The sequence below is a fragment of the Ceratotherium simum genome, chromosome 28 (assembly GCF_057802395.1).
Source record: "Ceratotherium simum simum isolate JZ-2026a chromosome 28, ASM5780239v1, whole genome shotgun sequence".
Taxonomy (NCBI): domain Eukaryota; kingdom Metazoa; phylum Chordata; class Mammalia; order Perissodactyla; family Rhinocerotidae; genus Ceratotherium; species Ceratotherium simum.
The window spans coordinates 20768877-20786803 of record NC_141927.1 but is presented as its reverse complement, the minus strand read 5'-3'; the positions used below and the strand labels follow the sequence as shown (position 1 = coordinate 20786803).

Genomic DNA, 17927 nt, shown 5'->3' with positions numbered 1-17927 from the left:
AACATTGTTCAGTTACATTTGCTTTATATCCTCCCTTTATTAGTTCAAAATATTCCTTGTAAAATAACCATCCTGCAAGATAATGAAACTGTGTTTTCTTCCATTGCTAATTTCTCCTTTGATCTACCATTAATTATCTAAACACTTAAAATGTTCAGTACTCTACATCAGGGGTCAGCAAACCATGGCCCATTGATTAAATTGGGTCCACTGCCTATTTTAATATGGTCGAAATATGGTATATTATGGTTTTTAAATGGTTGAAAAAAAAAGAAAATGATTAATGTTTTGTGACATGTGAAACTTACACAAAATTTAAATTTCAGGTCCAAAAATAACATTTTATTGGAACACAGCCATGATCATTCATTACATATTGTCTGGCTGCTTTCACTTTACAATCACATAGTTGAATAGTTGGGACAGAGACCATAAAGCCCACAATACCTAAAATATTTAATATCTGGCCTTTTACAGAAAAAGTTTGTCAATCCCTGCCTTATACCATTCCATTGCACCTATTGTCAGGGTTTTACTTTTATCCTTATCTAGACTGGATTGTCCATCCTGCCATCCAATATCCTCCAGTTTTTAACTTGGGAAATTATTTAGTACTCTTCTGGTAAAGAAAGAGCATTCTAACCTCTTTTTACCATTCTAACCTCTCTTAACATATTCACACATGTTTTACCAGTTTCCCCCTGACTTTAGAATCTTTCTTACGGAAGGAAAAATGCAGTGTACGAAGCCTTTTTATAGTAAAAGAGCAACGATTATAGCATATACACCTGTAGCTCCCCCATATTATGCAGTAAATTTAATATGGATCAGTATATATATATATATCTGATATAGATATCAGTATATCTATCTATCTATCTATATCCAATTACATGGATACTCCTTCACTGGCCCATGCTTATTTGCACGCACATACCAAACCTAGTTGTCACCTGTAGTTCTCCTTATTTATGTGAGAAAATATGCTTTTCTAGCTCAGAGTTTATCTTTCATAACGTCACTCCAGGTTACTCCCTTATAACCATGGCAATCGTTAAATCCTTATTTCATATAATTTTATTATCATTAACAGCATTTTTAAAGTAAAAACTGAAGATCAATTTTCATACCTTACTAATATTTTTCATATGAATTAGGAAACAAAATCTATATCAGCCCCTATTTCTATATTTTTGGAACTCTCGCACCTAATTACCTGATTTCTCTAATTAACAACCTGCATCTAGTTATATTTAATATTTTTCTGCTGTAGTGGTGGTGGGACGCCAGGAAAAAAGATACAGATTATTTTCTTTGTAGTTTTTTTATTGTCACTTACATCCCTTTGTTTAAACTCCTCCACCTTGATATGTCCTGGGAAGCAAGCATTCCACGCAGGACTATGCTATTGCAGTCCGATTAGGTTTACAATGAATACAGAAGGTGGGGTGAAAACATACAGACCCCCTAAGAATGTATACAAGGAAAATACAGGAAGAAGTGTATAGCAATTACAACTCTATAGAAGTAATGCCATGTAAAGACTGATGAAATGCAAATATGGATGGAACTGTTAGAATCACAACAGGGTTACATTTATTGAATGAGTGATTTTTGAAAGAAAAAGACATAAATTGGTTATGAATGAAAGGGCAGTTCAAACTGGTGTAAATATCAATAGTGTATGCTGAGAGCAGCAATTAGGTATTTTGGAATCTAGTAATAAAAAGTCTGATCTAGGCAGTAATGAGAGATGTCATGGTAATTAGATAAGAAAACAGGAAGGTAAGAAGAGCCTTGAAACATTACTTATGCATGTGGATTTAATATAATTAGTGGATATAATTATATAGTAATTAATTGATTTAATTATTTGTAAGCTCAGGTTTTTGAGCAAAAGAGGTACATAAGAAAAATCATAATTAATATGGTTTTCTCAATGCAAAGACTAGATCAGGGTTTCTTAATTGGGAGTGATTTTGCCCTCGCAGCCTCACCTTACTCCCACTCGAGGGATTTTGCCAATGTCAAGAGACATTTTTCATTGTCACAACTGGGGAGGCGAGATGCTACAGGCATCTAATGGGAAGAAGCCAAGGGATGCTGCTAAATATCCTGCAACCCATAGGACAGCATCTCACAACAAAGAATCATCCAGCCCAAAATGTCAACTGAACCAAGACTGACAAACTCTGGGTTAGATTAAGACGGAGAAGTAAAGTGCTTAAAGTTAACCAAAAGGCGTAAGAACTAGGTCAGAGGTCTCCAACTAGTCTCTTGTTTGACATGATCAATCTTTTCTTTCATCAGCTTACCCACAAAGCTAACATGAAGAATAATGATAAAATCAGTTATATTCAATTGTGGGAATATTCCAAAATTAATTTTACACTCCGCTCTTTTTTTTTTATAGGACTGGTGTCTTTTTTTTTTTTTTTGAGGAAGATTGGTTCTGGGCTAACATCTGTTGCCAACCTTCCTCTTTTTCTTTTTTTTTAATCCCCAAAGCCCCAGTACATAGTTGTATATCCTAGTTGTAGGTCCTTCTAGTTCTTCTATGTGGAATGCCGCCTCAGCATGGTTTGATGAGCGGTGAGTAGGTCCGCACCCAGGATCCGAACCTGCGAACCTCGGGCTGCCACAGCGGAACGCACGAACTTAACTGCTATGCCAGCGGGCCAGCCCCTACATTCTGCTCTTAATGGACTTTGTGTTTCCAGCCATCAACATGGATGAACCTCAGAAACAACGCTGAATGAAAGAGCAAGTCAAGCAAGAATATATTCAGTACGATACCATTTACATAAAGTTTGAAAACAAGAAAACTAAACAATATATTATTTAGAGATATATAAATATAGGTATATGAGGAAAACGAAGAAATGATAACATCAATATCATTCAGGATAGTGTGTATGTCTGCAAGGAAGGGGAATGAGTTTGGAGAAAAGCACAGGGAATCCTTAAATATATTGATTATATTCTTGAATGTTTATTATTGTACTTTATAATTTACATAAATGACATATTCTCTTGGTTGTAACAAAAATCACATAATAAAAACAATCATAAAATTCAGTTATATTAGTAGTATAGTGGGCACTGAAGATTTTTCCTTTAGGTTCTATTACCACCTGCAGGTTAAAACTAGATACTGCAAAAAACTGTTTTTTCAAAGACCAATTGAATGAATGAACATCCAAATAAAAGAACTCTACAAAGCATTCAGTATATAAAGAAGTACAAAAAGGAGGCTTTCTGCTCTAGCCAGCCTTAAAATCCATCTCCACCGTTATCCACTGTGAATAATGAACACACAGAACATGTTAAAGGGATAAACAATATAGTACAAAATGTTATATTGCAAGTGCCCCCTGATCAGTGTCATACTAAATATCAAATAACAAACAAATGATATTTTACACAGCATGACAACTGATTTAGTTTACCATCAAGATCCAACTCCTTGACTCGATTCTTTCGCTACTACTATAGGCCAGGCCTCAATTACTTCATGCCAGTTACCACCCGTTCTTGTCGCTCACCTCTCCTCTACTCTCTCTAGAGTGTTCTAAACATTGCCACTACATTAAAGTCTTAAAGTAACTACTTCATTATATCATTGCCTCTTGCCAAACCTCCACTGGTTTCACACTATCTACAGAACAAAGCCCAAACTCTTCAGATCAACATTTAAGATTTTCTACAGTTTGGCCTCAACCTTCTTCATCAACCTTGCTTTCTTCTCCTGCCTCCCCATCCCCCACCCCATATGACTTCTCCACTTCACCTAATCTAGTTTGCATTATCCATCGCTTATTCTGGATGTATTATCTGTGTTCTAGGTGTGCTCCTTTTCCTTGAACATCATTCTTCCATTTCGTTATGCCTCCTCCCCCATCTTTAACACATGTGTTAAACTGTTCTTAAATGTGGAAAACTGAGATGTAGTTTCAATGTGTATCTCTTAGAAGCCATTCATGTTCCCCACCTACATTTCCACCAGACTGTTGTCCCTAATTTCATTCTACATAGAAATCCTGGAGTTATCATTATCTGAGGCAATATATCAGTACTCGTTCTCTGAATTCCTAAAGCACTGTCTGTATCATTTATTTGCCATATTCATACACTGCTAATACTAAACTAATTCATTTGCATAAGATTTGTTTTCTAAACTAGATGTTAAGTTTTTGGAAGTCCGGGATAATTTTGTAGTTTTTCAGGTTTTTTCTTTCCTTTGTCCTCTGCTAAGATCAGTAATGCCTATATTTGAGTGAGGACCCCCTTTTAAGGCAAAAATTTCTCAGACTCCTCCCACCACCAAACAGACATAATAGTATTGACACTTTTCAGGGTCCATAAATTCAAAAACCATAGTGACTATATTGATTTCAGTAATGCCTTTGAATTCATTTGAATTGTTTTAATGACAATAGTCCTACATATTTAAAAACAATAATATGTATGTATAAAACAAAATGATGACGATGATGATAAGATTTTGGGGCCATACCACATGCTAGCACTTTTTCCCATGCATTTTCTAATTCAGTCAAGAAATCCCTCCAAGGAATCAGTAGACTTCAGTTTAAACCTGGGCTCCCCACCACTTGGAGCTGTCAGAACTTTAGTAATTCATTTAACCTCTCATTTGTAAAATGGAACGGATGCAGAATCAATCTCTTCAGGATAGTTGTGAGAATTATGAAAATCACAAGATGAAATGCTTACCCCTGCACCTTGTACAAAATGAACATTATTTAAAAAAAACCCTCCAACGTAGGCAATATTATTATTCCCACCCCCTAATTTTATATATGGGGTAATTGAGGCTCAGAAAGGTTAAGTAAATTGCCCAAGACCTTAGAGGTAGTGAGTGGCGGAATTAGAATGGGGCCTAGGGCCCTCGGGACTACAATAAACACCTAGTCGGTGAGTTGCTCCCTTGTCTGAGTTCCCACAGCCCTTTGTTTTCTCACAAAACAGACTTTATTTACATCATACCCTATTTCTCCATCATTCACTAAAATATGACCTCTTCAAGGGCAGGGACTATGTTCCTGTTACCTACATAATTAGCAATGCTTGACACATAGAAAGTACTAAAAAATGTATGACAAATAAATAGTGTCAAAGAGCATTGCCTTGGGACTGAACCCGGTTAAGGTTGCAAATTACAGTAGCAGAAAGAGCTTTATTTCTGTGAATTATGTATTGAGATGCAGTTCTATTAATTGGTTCTGTGAACACTTTCCGTTGGTCATTGAGAACAATTTGTTATTGGAACCCAGATGCCCATTCTTCATTCCTCCCGCCTTTATTTTGCTTAAAACAAACTTATCCCACAGTTACAAACTGTCTAAAAATAGAACGCCCTTGCACTCAAGTAAAATTGACCTGTGTTTTAACTTCTCAGGTAGGCACACTGAAGGCATTAATTGTCCTTTTGTCGCATTTTTTTCTTTTACGAGAGAACCTGTCAGTTTATTAACCTTAAAAGAGCAGCTGCTGAGAGAAGAGCGTAAATAAAAAGGGAATTCAGAGACTATAGTTTTGGAGAAAATTTCTCGGGATTAAATTCTGATGAAAAGCTCTGGTTCTTCTAAGGCAAAAGTAGGGCATTAGTCCAAGGTGGCGTTAATTATTAACATTTATGATTCTCCCACTGACCAGCTATATGACACTTGGACAATTAACTCCCGTGGATTTATCTCCTCCCGTGTAAAATTAGGACGAGATTGTAAAGGCCCTTCTCTTTCCATCCCTTCGTGACCGGGATGTGCGTGGATTGGGACTAGACGAGCGATCCTGGTCTCTGGTCTTTTCTCCTCCTTCCGGGACCGTCCAGACCTGACGCCCCCACGGAAAACGAAAATGCGCCTCCAAGAAAGGGGGGGGCGGGGAGCAATCCACTTCCGCACAGGCCTACTCCCCACGATCGACGAGCAGCGCCGGAAGCGCACAGCCTGCTGGGATTTGTAGTCATCCCCCCTTGGCGAACGGGCAGGCGCTTATAACCGGGGTCGGGGGCGGGGGGTCGACTTGGCATTCTGGGATATGTAGTCTCTGGTGGTTCCTCTGGGTAATCGGCGCCGAGCGAAAGGGCCAGCGGTGACACCACAGACTCCGGCGGATCACGTGATTCCAGTCTAGCGCGTTGATCGCACTGCGGCTCCCGCCCCAGCGAGTTCTCGCCCCCGCGCGGCCGTTGCCGAGGAGACGGCGCATGTCTCCCCGCGCGCTGCCCCCTCTGCAGTCCCCCCGCCCCTCTTCTCCCACCACAATGAGATCCTAAGATGGCGGTGGGTGCGGCGGTTGGCGCCGAGTAGCTGAGGTAGAAAAGGCGGCCATTGGGCCCTAGGCAGCCAGGGAACTGTGGACTCACCCCGCTGCGGTCTCTGAGGACCGCTGCCGGGTCGTGGGGGCTGACCGCTACTCCGTCCTTGGCAGGAGCGGCGGCTTCGTTTACAGGTAATGTCTGCGCGTCCCCAGCCCCTGGCAACCGAGGGCGGCGCGGGCAGGGGCGGGAGAGCAACGGCTCGGGGGCGCTTGCCCTGGAGGGCCTGGCCGCCGGCCCACGCCTCCCTGTGGGCTGCTGGTCATCTTGCTGCCTGCCTCCCGTCCCCCGGGCAGTCGGTCCGCCCCCTCCCCCGGGCCCACCGACCGACGCGACCTCAGGGTGAGCATCTAGGGACGCGTTAGCGGCGACGGCGAACCCCCGTCCCGCCTCCCCGCCCCTCTCCTTCGGGCCCCGGTGCGTCAGGAATGTCCCTGGCGAGTGGAGGGAGCGGAGCGGGGGCTGTGGTTTGCTTGCCAGGGGCAGGGGGTCTGGTTCTCCACAGCAAGGGGCCTTGGTGGCCGTAGTCTCCGTCACTGCGTCGTTCCCTCCCCCCCCCCAGATTCCGTTCCGCGGGGCTCTCGCTGTCCAGAATTTGGGGTTGAGACGGGCGGGTGAGGAGCGACGCGACTTCGGGGCTGGGCTGTGAGCTGCGGATTTGCGCTGTCTCGGGCGTTCTTGGAGCGGAAGGGCCGGGGAGGCGTTCCTGATTTCGGCTACGAGGCGGTTTATACTTGCGGGGGGGATCTTCATTGCTTAGCTCTTCCCCCCCGCCTCCTCCCTCCCCCACTGCAGGGCCGGTTAGAATGGGCCTGGGATGGGGAAAACGAAATGCCGAGTGGGATTCGGGAAACGTTGCTTGCTCTGCAGAAACGGGTGTTGGGGGATTAGGCAGTAGGCCTCGCTAGGGAGGCGGGTCGTCCAAACTTTTCATCACGCGGCCCAGTCCTCGGGAGCTCGCCTGGGCTGAATTTGTTTGTTTGTTTGTTTTCCCTGAGCGATTTGACGTCTGTGTGGTGTGCCCTACGGGGCACGGATCGTGTTTTGGCGCTGGAAGGAGCGGGCTTTCTGGGCGCCCCTGCCACCCCCGCCCCATAACTGCTTTCCAGACTCCGCCTTCTGGTGTTCTCTGGTTACTGGCGTGGGTGTTGTAGAGCCTGGGTGCACCTGCTGCTTTCTTTCCCTATCACCTTCCTGGGCAGAGCCGCTGCAAACCAGTATACTGAGTTTCTGCACTGAGGGTAGACCTTGTGTTTATACAGTGACAAGGTTCTTTTCTTATAAAGGAGCTAGCTTTTAAATAAATAAACCTTTTTTCGTCGCCGGATATCCCAAGGTCTTGAGTAGTCTGGGTGACAGGAAGTTAATGCCTTGGTCAATCTGAAGAGTAAACTTTGGCATGGATCTTTACATGATAATTGGGGTTAACCATTTTCGTTACGTTCCAAAGTAGATGTTAAGGCATCATCTTGCTGTTTGGTAGGCTCATACAAGTTTGGAGGATTTAAAACATTTATGCGTATCACGTTTTCCAAAAGGATTAAAGTAACTTGAGTTTAAAATATTGATAAAGTGGATTTTTGCTCTCCTGGTGATTTTCTAAACATATTTTAGGTTATAAATATAGTGTTTGTTATTCTGTACTTCATAGTGTAAGGAAGGAATTTACTGAAGTGATTTTTTTTTAATCATAAGCAGGCAGCACCTTTGAAGTGTGAAGCAGGAAAGGAGCCGTTTCTGAGCTGCAAAACCTAGTTTCTAAACAGGTAATTTGACATCATTATATATGTTATTGTCTTTTGCATTATAGTTGAAGAAGACTTTATAACGGAAACTGTTAAAATACCAGTGCATGGTTGAGGGCCCTCTCTAGTTAGAAAACAGTCCAGGTTTGCTGCCCTGTTCGCCCCACTTTTTGGCATACCACTTTGGTCTGCCTTCATACTTTTGTTAGAGAAGAGCCATGTCATTCCTAGTTATTGAATAGTTTATGCATTACCTTTTGAAATGCCTTTGTCTTCACAGAATTTCTTCAGCCCATTTGAACTTGAATTTGTCCTATAACAACTGTTTGGGTACCCTCTCTTCCCAAATCCGTTTAATCTTGTCATCTTCTTCTACAACTTTTCTGTCAATTGGCTGTTTTTATTTTTATTCACAAACTCTACTTTTTAAACTTGTTATACATACTGTTAACTGGTTTCATTTTTTTTCTTTCAGCTATCTAAAATTACTTTAACCATTAGTTTCTATGCATGGTGTGTTATCAAATACTGGTTATTTAAGGATATTCTCTGACCAGCAGAAAAACGTCAATGTAAGTTCATTGAGGGAAAGTTAAGTAATTGTTTGCTAAGGACAATTTAGAAATTAAATGACTAAAAGATGAGAATTAGAAGAAATTTTTGTTAAAAGCATTTTGGAAATAATTGCTCTTTCAAGAAAATCTCAATAGGAGTCTGAATTTAATTCTATTGTTAAAATTTTAAGACAAATTATTCTCAAAAGTTGTTTAATATATCCTTGCATTCTAGGAAAGCAGACAGATCTTCCACTCCTTTATGAAATAAGCTAACTCATGAGTACATACAGATTGGTAGTTGATTTGTATCTTGATTATAATTCTCAGTAGTATTTTCTTTTTTAATTAGAAGACTATAGCAGAATAGGACAAGAAAAATGGAACTCAGGGGAAAGGTCAAATGTGAGTATGTGCGTTAGAGTTCTTAACGTTAGACTGTATAGTAGGCATTTAGTAAAATAGAAAGAATTATAGAAACAGTTATAAAATAAATAATTTTCCTTTTAACACATTAGGGAGGTTGGATAAGGTGGAATAAAAGTATAGGGTAATTGAATTAACTCGCATTAGAAGATCTTGGTTTTGTCAATAAGGGATTTGGCCATTTGTGAAGGAGGCAAGTGTATTTGAGACTTGGGAAAAATAGAAAGGGTTTGGAATAATCGCACTAGGGAATTCAGTAAGAAGCCAACAAGAGGTACATAGCAATGCGTTCATCTTACAAATTTTATTGAGTGTCTATAATGTGCTACTTTTCTTTTTTAAATTTTTTTTTTTTAATTTTTTATTTATTTATTTTTCCCCTAAAGCCCCAGGCGATAGTTGCAAGTCATAGTTGCACATTCTTCTAGTTGCTGTATGTGGGACGCGGCCTCAGCATGGCCGGAGAAGCAGTGCGTCTGTGCGCGCCCGGGATCCGAACCCGGGCAGCCTGCATCGGAGCGCACGCACTTAACCTCTAAGCCACGGGGCCGGCCCTAATGTTCTACTTAATGACTGTGAATTAAGGTTTTTTTTGGAGTTTGGAGATATGGCAGTGAGCAGAACAGATAAGGTGTCTCACCTCATGGAGTAAACCTGCATTTTAAAAGTTTGTGTGTGTGTGTGTGTACAGTATAGTATAGTATGCCTTGATAGTGGATATAATCAATGCCATTTTAAAACTATTTCCCCACTGTTTGACAGTCTAAGAGTAGAAACAGAGAAAGCAGGTAGTGGGATTTATCCATAATTGAGTTGACAGAATGGGCCAATAGGTGAGGAAGTCAAGGGTGCTAGCAAGGCATTTTTGGAATGGCTTACTTGGGTTTGTGTTTGAGGTTGAGTAAGGACGCAAGGAATTAATGGATTCCTGGAGAGAGAAATGATCAAGGGACTGGAAGTGTTCAGCAGGGCCAAGAGCTGGTTCAGCAGGAGTGAGCAAGTGAGAGAAGTAGAATGCCAGGACTTATGATCAGCAGGAGGAATTTCAGAAGTTCAGGATCTTGAACAAATTACCAGTTGAGAGTGAAAGCAGTATTGGAATAGAGAGGATGAGATGGGATGTTGGAATTGAAGCCAGAGTCTTAGAAAAATCATGGCAAGTGTTCAGGTCATGAAAGCAGGGAATGAGGTGTAGAGTGAAACCACAAGCTAGTTGTTATCAAGAAAAGTACAAGACTATCTCAAGGTGGACAGTAGGAAACGGTGCCCAAAATAGGGAGAGTGACTTTTTTTTTTTTTGTGACGAGACCAGCCCTGTGCTAACATCTGCCAATCCTCCTCTTTTTTTGCTGAGGAAGACTGGCCCTGGGCTAACATCCGTGCCCATCTTCCTCTACTTTATATGGGATGCCACCGCAGCATGGCTTGCCAAGCAGTGCGTCGGTGCGGGCCCAGGATCCGAACAGGTGAACCCCGGGCTGCGGCATCGGAGCGCATGCACTTAACCGCTTGCGCCACCAGGCCGGCCCCAGGGAGAGTGACATTTTTGATGGCTAATTTGTTCAAAAGAGGAAGGTTAAGCATTAGTTAAATAAGAATGGTCTGCAAATGGTATCCTTTCCCCATGAATCTGGGAGACTAGGAAGAGTAGCATCTTATTTAGAAAGAATTTCCAAGGAAATAATGCTTTTAGAAGAGTTTGGGATTTTATTGAAGCTAAAGATACAGGAGAAATGTTGGGGAACAGATGGAGGATGTATAGGGAATTTGTAATGGTGCAGTGGCAGGGGATGACAGGAAGAGCTGTTATCAGTGAGTAGGGGATGAAGTGGCAGTGATGATAGGGATTTGAGGTTGATGGGGTAGCAGGGCCTACAGATTTGTCTAGGGAGGTATATGTAATCAACGACAAGGAAGTGATAGATTTGAATATAAATTGTAGGGAGGGAGAGGTCTTGGCAAGCGGAATTTAATTGACCTCAGTTCTTTCTGCTCTTGTAGAAAGCAAGGATATATTAAATTTTGTTGGTGTGAAAATGGTAAGATAGACCTAATGCAATACTTGGTACATAGTGGGGTCTAATCAAATTTTTGTTGATTCAAATTGAGTGTTATATTTTGTTGCAATCTCTCTTTCTCCCTTCAATATCCTAAGAGTTTTCCGTTTTTTGATTTGAAGAGGGTAATTGTAGAGATATCTTAAGTTCTAGAAAATTACTGAAATTTTTAGAAAGTCTCAAAGAAAGAGACTGAAAGAGCTATGGAAAAGATTTTTTATGATTTTTTTAGGTACTTGACCATCTTCAGAACAGAGAAGAAATTGGGAACTTCCTTAAACGAAACAACACATAATACCAAATATGCGTTTTCTCCTTCTCAGTTCCTTTAAAAATGTTTAGTACAGTTGTACACTGTATTAAGACTTTTAAAATGATGTAATGGGTATTTCCTTTTTGTAGTTAGTAAAAGAAATACCCCAAATAATGCAACCTTTAGAAAACTTGTACAGATAGGTAAAATACCAGCTTTGGTTATTTTATGACTCTAAGTAGATATTTAGGGAAAAAATGTACTTTCTACATTGTTTTATTTGGATATTTCTAAAACTTTGATGTACAGCTGTTGGTTGAGAAGTAAGGTATTTCCAGAGATGGTTTTGAGTAGTTTAATGCCATTTGAGAAATAATACCTGAATTTTAAAGATTTTAGGAAAATAATCTTTTTTCTAGATTACTTAATTTCTTCTTTACTTTGTGTTCTTATTTCACAGGTAAACCTTTGTCAGTCATAGGTATTTTTGTGGTACTTAATACTGTGATATTCTACTAAGATATATATATATATATATAATATGTCTCTGTAGTAGGAATTCTGCAACAGGATTTTCTTCAAAAAGATCAGTCACTGAAAGTAGCTTATAAATTGCCATAGTATTTTTGCATTTTGTGTCTTTTGCAAGATCAGGGAGCCAAATAAAGTGGTCAAAAATAGCTAAAGGAAACTTATAAATAATAGTTTCAACTTAGTTTAGTAGGTCATAGGGTGGATAGAGGTGCTTGTTTAAAGTAGAAGAACGTTACTTTTATCCCCATTTAGCTTCCCTTACTATCCTCCATCACTTGCACCAGTTGTTTTCCAATGGCTTGACTTTTCTGTCTTACTGTCCTTCTGTTAAACCTGCCTAGCAAAATCCCAGCTTTGGATGGATTTAATGGAGCGTTTATACCAAGGCTGATGAGGACTGCTGAGAAAAAAATTCACACTTCGGATTAGTTGTGTCAGTGAATGTTCTCTGCTCTTACCTGAGTCATTAGTGCTGCCCACAGGCATTCTCCTTTACCCTTTTCACATCTCTCAGACACTGCCATCTCAGTCTCACATTTAATGAGCAATCCTTTCTACTTCACATCACTTACGAATTCCCTCAACTGCCTACCACCAAATCTGATAACCAGCCTCTATCCAATTCCATGGTTTACTTGTTTCCTTTTGTTTCAGTGAAAGAGGTTTTCTTCTGCCTGTGTAAAGCTAATAATTTTTCTTATGCCCTGGATCCCAATTGCTTCTGCTTTTCCAGAGACCACATGTTATTTGCTTATCTCCTTTCTTTTTTTTTTTTTTAAAGATTTTTTTTATTTTTATTTATTTTTTCCCCCCAAAGCCCCAGTAGATAGTTGTGTGTCATAGCTGCACATCCGTCTAGTTGCTGTATGTGGGACGCGGCCTCAGCATGGCCAGAGAAGCAGCGCGTCAGTGCGAGCCCGGGATCCGAACCCAGGTCGCCAGCAGTGGAGCGCGCTCACTTAACCACTAAGCCACGGGGCCGGCCCTGCTTATCTCCTTTCTCTTCTGTGTCTTCAGTATCTTCGTCTACTAGCTCTATCCCCACAAATTTTAAATATACTCAAGATACTTTCATTTTAACAGGACATTCTCTATGACCATCTCCGTCTGCTTCACTTCACAGACTGATTCCTTGAAAAAATTACTTAATGACTTCCTTTATTTTTTCCCTTCCAATTAATAAATGCATTCGGATTATGGCATCGACCCTTATCATCCTGCTGAAGTTGCTCTTATCAAGGTCATCAGTAACCTCCTTCTTGCTAAATCCAAGAAGTACTGCTTCTTAGTACTTTTCTTATATGACAAAGTGACAGCTGGCATTCTTATCATTTCTTCCTTCTTTACACACTTTATTCCTCTTTCTAGCACTCTCCTGGTTTCCCTCCTGTCTTTCTGTACCTTCTCAGTGTTCTTTTTCTTCTTTCTCTTAAATATCAATGTCCTTCAAGGTTCGGTCATCTCTTACTCTTCATTTTCTCTATGAACTTTCTATTCCACTTCGAGGACTTTTGTGAGTGGATGACTTGCAGATCTCTAGCCTCAATTTCACTTCTGAGAGATCAGTATTTGTCCACTAGACAAATTTAATTGGGTGTACAATAGGCATCTCAAACCCAACATTTCTAAAACTGAACTCATCAGCTTCTTTCAACAACAAAAACCTGTTCCTTTTCAAGTCACTTTGAATATATCATACACCCAGTTGTTCAGGCTAGAAACCTAGGTTTCATCCTTTAACTCCCTCACTGCCTCATCTTCCACATAATAGTCACCAAGTCCTATTGATTCTGCTATAGAAATCTTGGCTTGAATCAGTCGTCTTCTTTATATACCTAGTGTTTTGATTATTGTAAAATTTTATATGTAAATAATAGTTTATAATAATAAAACAATCTAAATAATAGTTTATACTAGTGTGTCTACAGAATAAAATTTAGAAGGCAGAGATCCTATATTCTTAATGGTGACTTGAGGTGGTTAGAGAGGTTGGCATTTTTATTGTCTTAGAGAGCTCAGCTGGATTTTAACATACTGCGAATTAATCCATATGCAATTATTTTTTTAGCTTCCTATTAATACTTTTACTTCTGTAGGGATGTGCCTTTTAACATATTTGATATAATTAAGTTATTACATATTCTATCTCATCATATATCAATCACAATATAACAGTAGATGAGGTTGTTAACTTGATAGATTTTATTTAGTAAATAGTCTTTTAAAAAAGATTTAAAAAATATTTGATCTAGTTTTCCCAAACTAATTTTAATGTACCATTTTTAAATTGTTTTAGAAACTTATTTTAATAGTAGTCAAAGTAATTAGCCTATAAATAGACCCTTAGAAGAAAGTCTTCATTTTAGGGGGAATTTATTGTAATATAAAAATAGAATATAAAACATTATCTCTCCAAATATAGTCTTAATAAATTTATCTTAACCTTTATGTTTTTACTGATAGAAAGTATAATATACTCTATTTTAAGAAAAAAATTGATATGTAAGAGTTTTTACTTAAATACTTTAACAATTTTTCATTCTAATTTACATTTTAAGAAATTTTGCTTATAGTGCTTTTAAATATAGTATTGCCTCTACTGCATATGTATTTTTCTGAGCTCTTATTCTTAAATATTACAAATTTGTACACCTAGAAAATAGTAGTTGCAAAACGTTTTGTTTAAATGAGTCATTTCCGTTCACTGGACATACCTCTCCATGGGTATCAATTATTTTGTAAAATTGTTAAATATATTTGTAGTATAAAAAATAATATATTTCTGAAAATATATGAAATAAGAGGGAAAATCATCACTTTACTGCTCCTGTAGCCGACAACTGTTTTCATGCAAGCATTTTAGTATATTTTCTTAGTTTTTTTTAATATATATCCAGTTTTGCATATTGCTTTTTTTCTTTTATACTGTATGATAATGTTGTGAACACAGACAATATTGTTATACACAGCCTTCATAATTATATGTTTTGAAGGATATTCTTGTCTAATAGCGTTCAGGGTATCGTTTGACATTTAGTTTGTTTTCAATTTATCGCAGTTATAATAAACAACTTCCTTCATTATAGTTTTTCCCCCTGTATTTAAGGTTATTTTCTTAGATTAGCTATGGAGGGATAGAATTACTGGATCAAAACTAAGTTTTAGTTCTTGATACAGTATTGTCAAAATGCTCTCCAGAAAGGTTATACCAGTTTATGTTTTCACCATAGTGACGGCGAGTTTCGGTTTCCCTTTGCTGTCATTAGGATTAGGTAATATATGTAATTTAGCAGACTTAATAGTATTTTATTTTAATTTGCAGCTGGACTTTATTATTAATATTTTTATCATTTTATGTTTACTGATTTCTTTGTAAATTGCCTGTCATACTTATTTTTCTTGTTTTTTTAGTGTTTTATTTTTTCACAAATTCTTTATACAGTAAAGATATTAACTGTATATTTCATATTTCTTTCAGATTTTTTCCCTAATTTGTCATTTACTTTTTATTCTCAGCATACTTAGGATTCACTTTTATGTGAATACAATCTGTTGAACTTTTTATTTCTGCAATCCAAATTAGTAAGATTTCTATTTTTAAAGTCTGTTCTATTTTCTTATTTGTCTCTTGTTTGATTTTTTAATCTTATTTATCTATTTTAATCTACTTTCTTGGTGTTATAGTATAAGGCAGCCTTTTTCAGTTGGGAGAGAATTAAGCTTTATTGCTCTAAGGCATCCATTGTTTACTTTGAATTAATTTCTCTTCCATATCTGGAATGGTACTGGGTATGTACCATCCTTGAGAGAATTGAGAAAATAGTGACTCAAATCATTTTCTGTCTTCTGTGTTTAAGGTGAAGAATCCTAGTTTGAAAAGCTGTTAAAACTCTAAATCCTTTTTTAAAATTTGTTGGCAAGTTGTTCCATCAATTGAATAAACCTACATCATAGAATTGTGAGGATTAAATGATATAGTGCACATATAATATTTAGCATGGTGCCTGGCATATAGTAAACAAATGCCAAGGTACAGATGTTAGCTATAATTAATTTTTCTCATAACATTGTTCTAATTGGGTATATTTGAGAATTTTCTTTTTGGGGGCTGGTGCTAATTTAACCATATAGGCACTCAGTGTGATCAAGTATCTTGGGACTAGTTGTCTACTCTATTGCTGTCTTGCTTTTATTTTTCAGATATTTGAATTTTTTTTTTTTGACTTATGTATTCTGACTTGTTTTGTTATGTTCCAAAAAGAATCCCAGTGGGACTTTTATTGGAATTTCATTAAGCCTATACATTTATAAAAAATGGCACATTTATAATATTTGTCTTCCCATTAGGGAAGATAGTTTGTTTTTCTACCTATTAAAATTTTCTCTTATATTGTTTTGTAGAGTTTAATAGTGCTTCTTCACATAGGGCAAAGTTATTATTCCTAGGTATTTATTTATTTTTTGTCACTATTATAAGTGGCATCATTTTCCCCTGCTATACTTTCTAAGTGGTTTTTGGTGGTATTTTAAGTTCTCTAGGTTTTTTTTTTTTTTTTTCCCCCTGAGGAAGATTTGCCCTGAGCTAATGTGTATTGCCAATCTTCCTCTATTTTTTTGTATGTGGGCCGCCGCCACAGCATGGCCACTGACAGGTGGTGTAGGTCTGTGCCCAGGAGCTGGACCTGGGCTGCCAAAGCAGAGTGTGCCAGACTTAACCACTAGGCCACCGGGGCTGGCCCTCTCTAGGTTTTTTAATGCACATTCTTTAAGAATACCGCCTTTTCTCTTTTCGGTATTAATACAGGTTTCATATTTTTCCATTTTGTAAAACTTAATACTAAATAACTGATATGTAGCATTCTTGTTTTGGTCTTTATTTTAATAGGGATGTCCTTTATGTCTTATTTTAAGATTGTTGGCTATTGGTTTAAAATATACTTCTTTCTGGCCAGCCTCAGTGGGCTAGTGGTTAAATTCGGTGCACTCTGCTTTCGCAGCCTGGGTTTGGTTCCCGGGTGCAGACCTATACCACTTGTCAGTGGCCATGCTGTGGCAGCGGCTCACATACAAAAAGAGGAAGATTGGCAACAGATGTTAGCTCAGGGCGAATATTCCTCACCAAAATAAAAAAAATATACTTCTTTCAACTCTTTAGAAAATGATTAAAGTAAAATATGCTCATTGAAGAAAACACAAACAGTATAAAAATACATATAACTGTGAGGACATGTCAGTGTATTTGTACTTTTTAAGATTTTTTCAAATTAAGTGTTGAATTTTATCACATTATTTGTTATTGAGATGATAAAATTTAACCTGCTATGTAATCTGTTAATATAATATATTATTCTTGTAGATATCCTAGCGTTAAAACGTCTGTGGGATAAATCCTACTTTGTCATGGATGATAATCCTTTTACTGTTATGCTCTAGTGAATGGGATAAGTTAGGATCTTAGAATCAAAGCAATTTGATTTCGTATTCTTTTTTGACATTTTTAGCTGAATGACCTTGGGAAAATTTATCTAACTCCTTTGCATGTTAGTGTAATTGTTTGTAAAATGAGAAACCTATTATAACCCTGATGTCTAATGGCTTTCTCTGCCCATTGAATTATAGATAAGTTATCTCACCATCTCCTCTTTCACTCAGTCCCCCTCCAACCTGTGCAGTTCCACGCCCAGTGGAAATCCACAGTCCTCCAAAGATGGGGAAGAACTCTTATTTTCTCATCATCATCTCTGCTTCTGAACCTTTGCTTCTGCCATTGCTGCTTCTGTTTCTCATCTCTTTGACCCAGGTATGAAATTCAGTACCTTGCTTGATTTTCATAAAATCCCCACTTTTTTTAGTGGGGAGAATTTGTGACTTTGGTAGACTATGTCAAAATTTAGGGAAAACCATGAGGTAGCAGCCATACAATTTAAAATAGGGCACTAGGCATCAATATTTTTTAAATGTTTTTAGCCACTGTATTCTTGGCTTTTATTGGCCTTTCACCTGCCTAGTCCTGCTTCT

General features: G+C 38.4%; 1 protein-coding gene across 36 annotated transcripts in view; it reads left to right on the top strand.

Annotated features, from left to right (window-relative positions):
* Nucleotides 1–6144: 6144 nt before the first annotated feature.
* PCM1 (pericentriolar material 1) overlaps nt 6145–17927 on the top strand; it is a 90328-nt gene continuing 78545 nt past the window's right edge. For 12 of the 36 annotated variants that reach the window (XM_087418423.1, XM_087418415.1, XM_087418411.1 and 9 more), the window contains exons 1-2: nt 6147–6474; nt 8039–8106. The gene's annotated coding sequence lies outside the window, so the exon portion shown is untranslated. Of the gene's footprint in view, nt 6475–8035; nt 8107–8560; nt 8658–17561; nt 17710–17927 lie in introns of all 36 variants that reach the window. The other 24 variants (XM_087418433.1, XM_087418428.1, XM_087418431.1 and 21 more) reach the window with 10 other exon arrangements.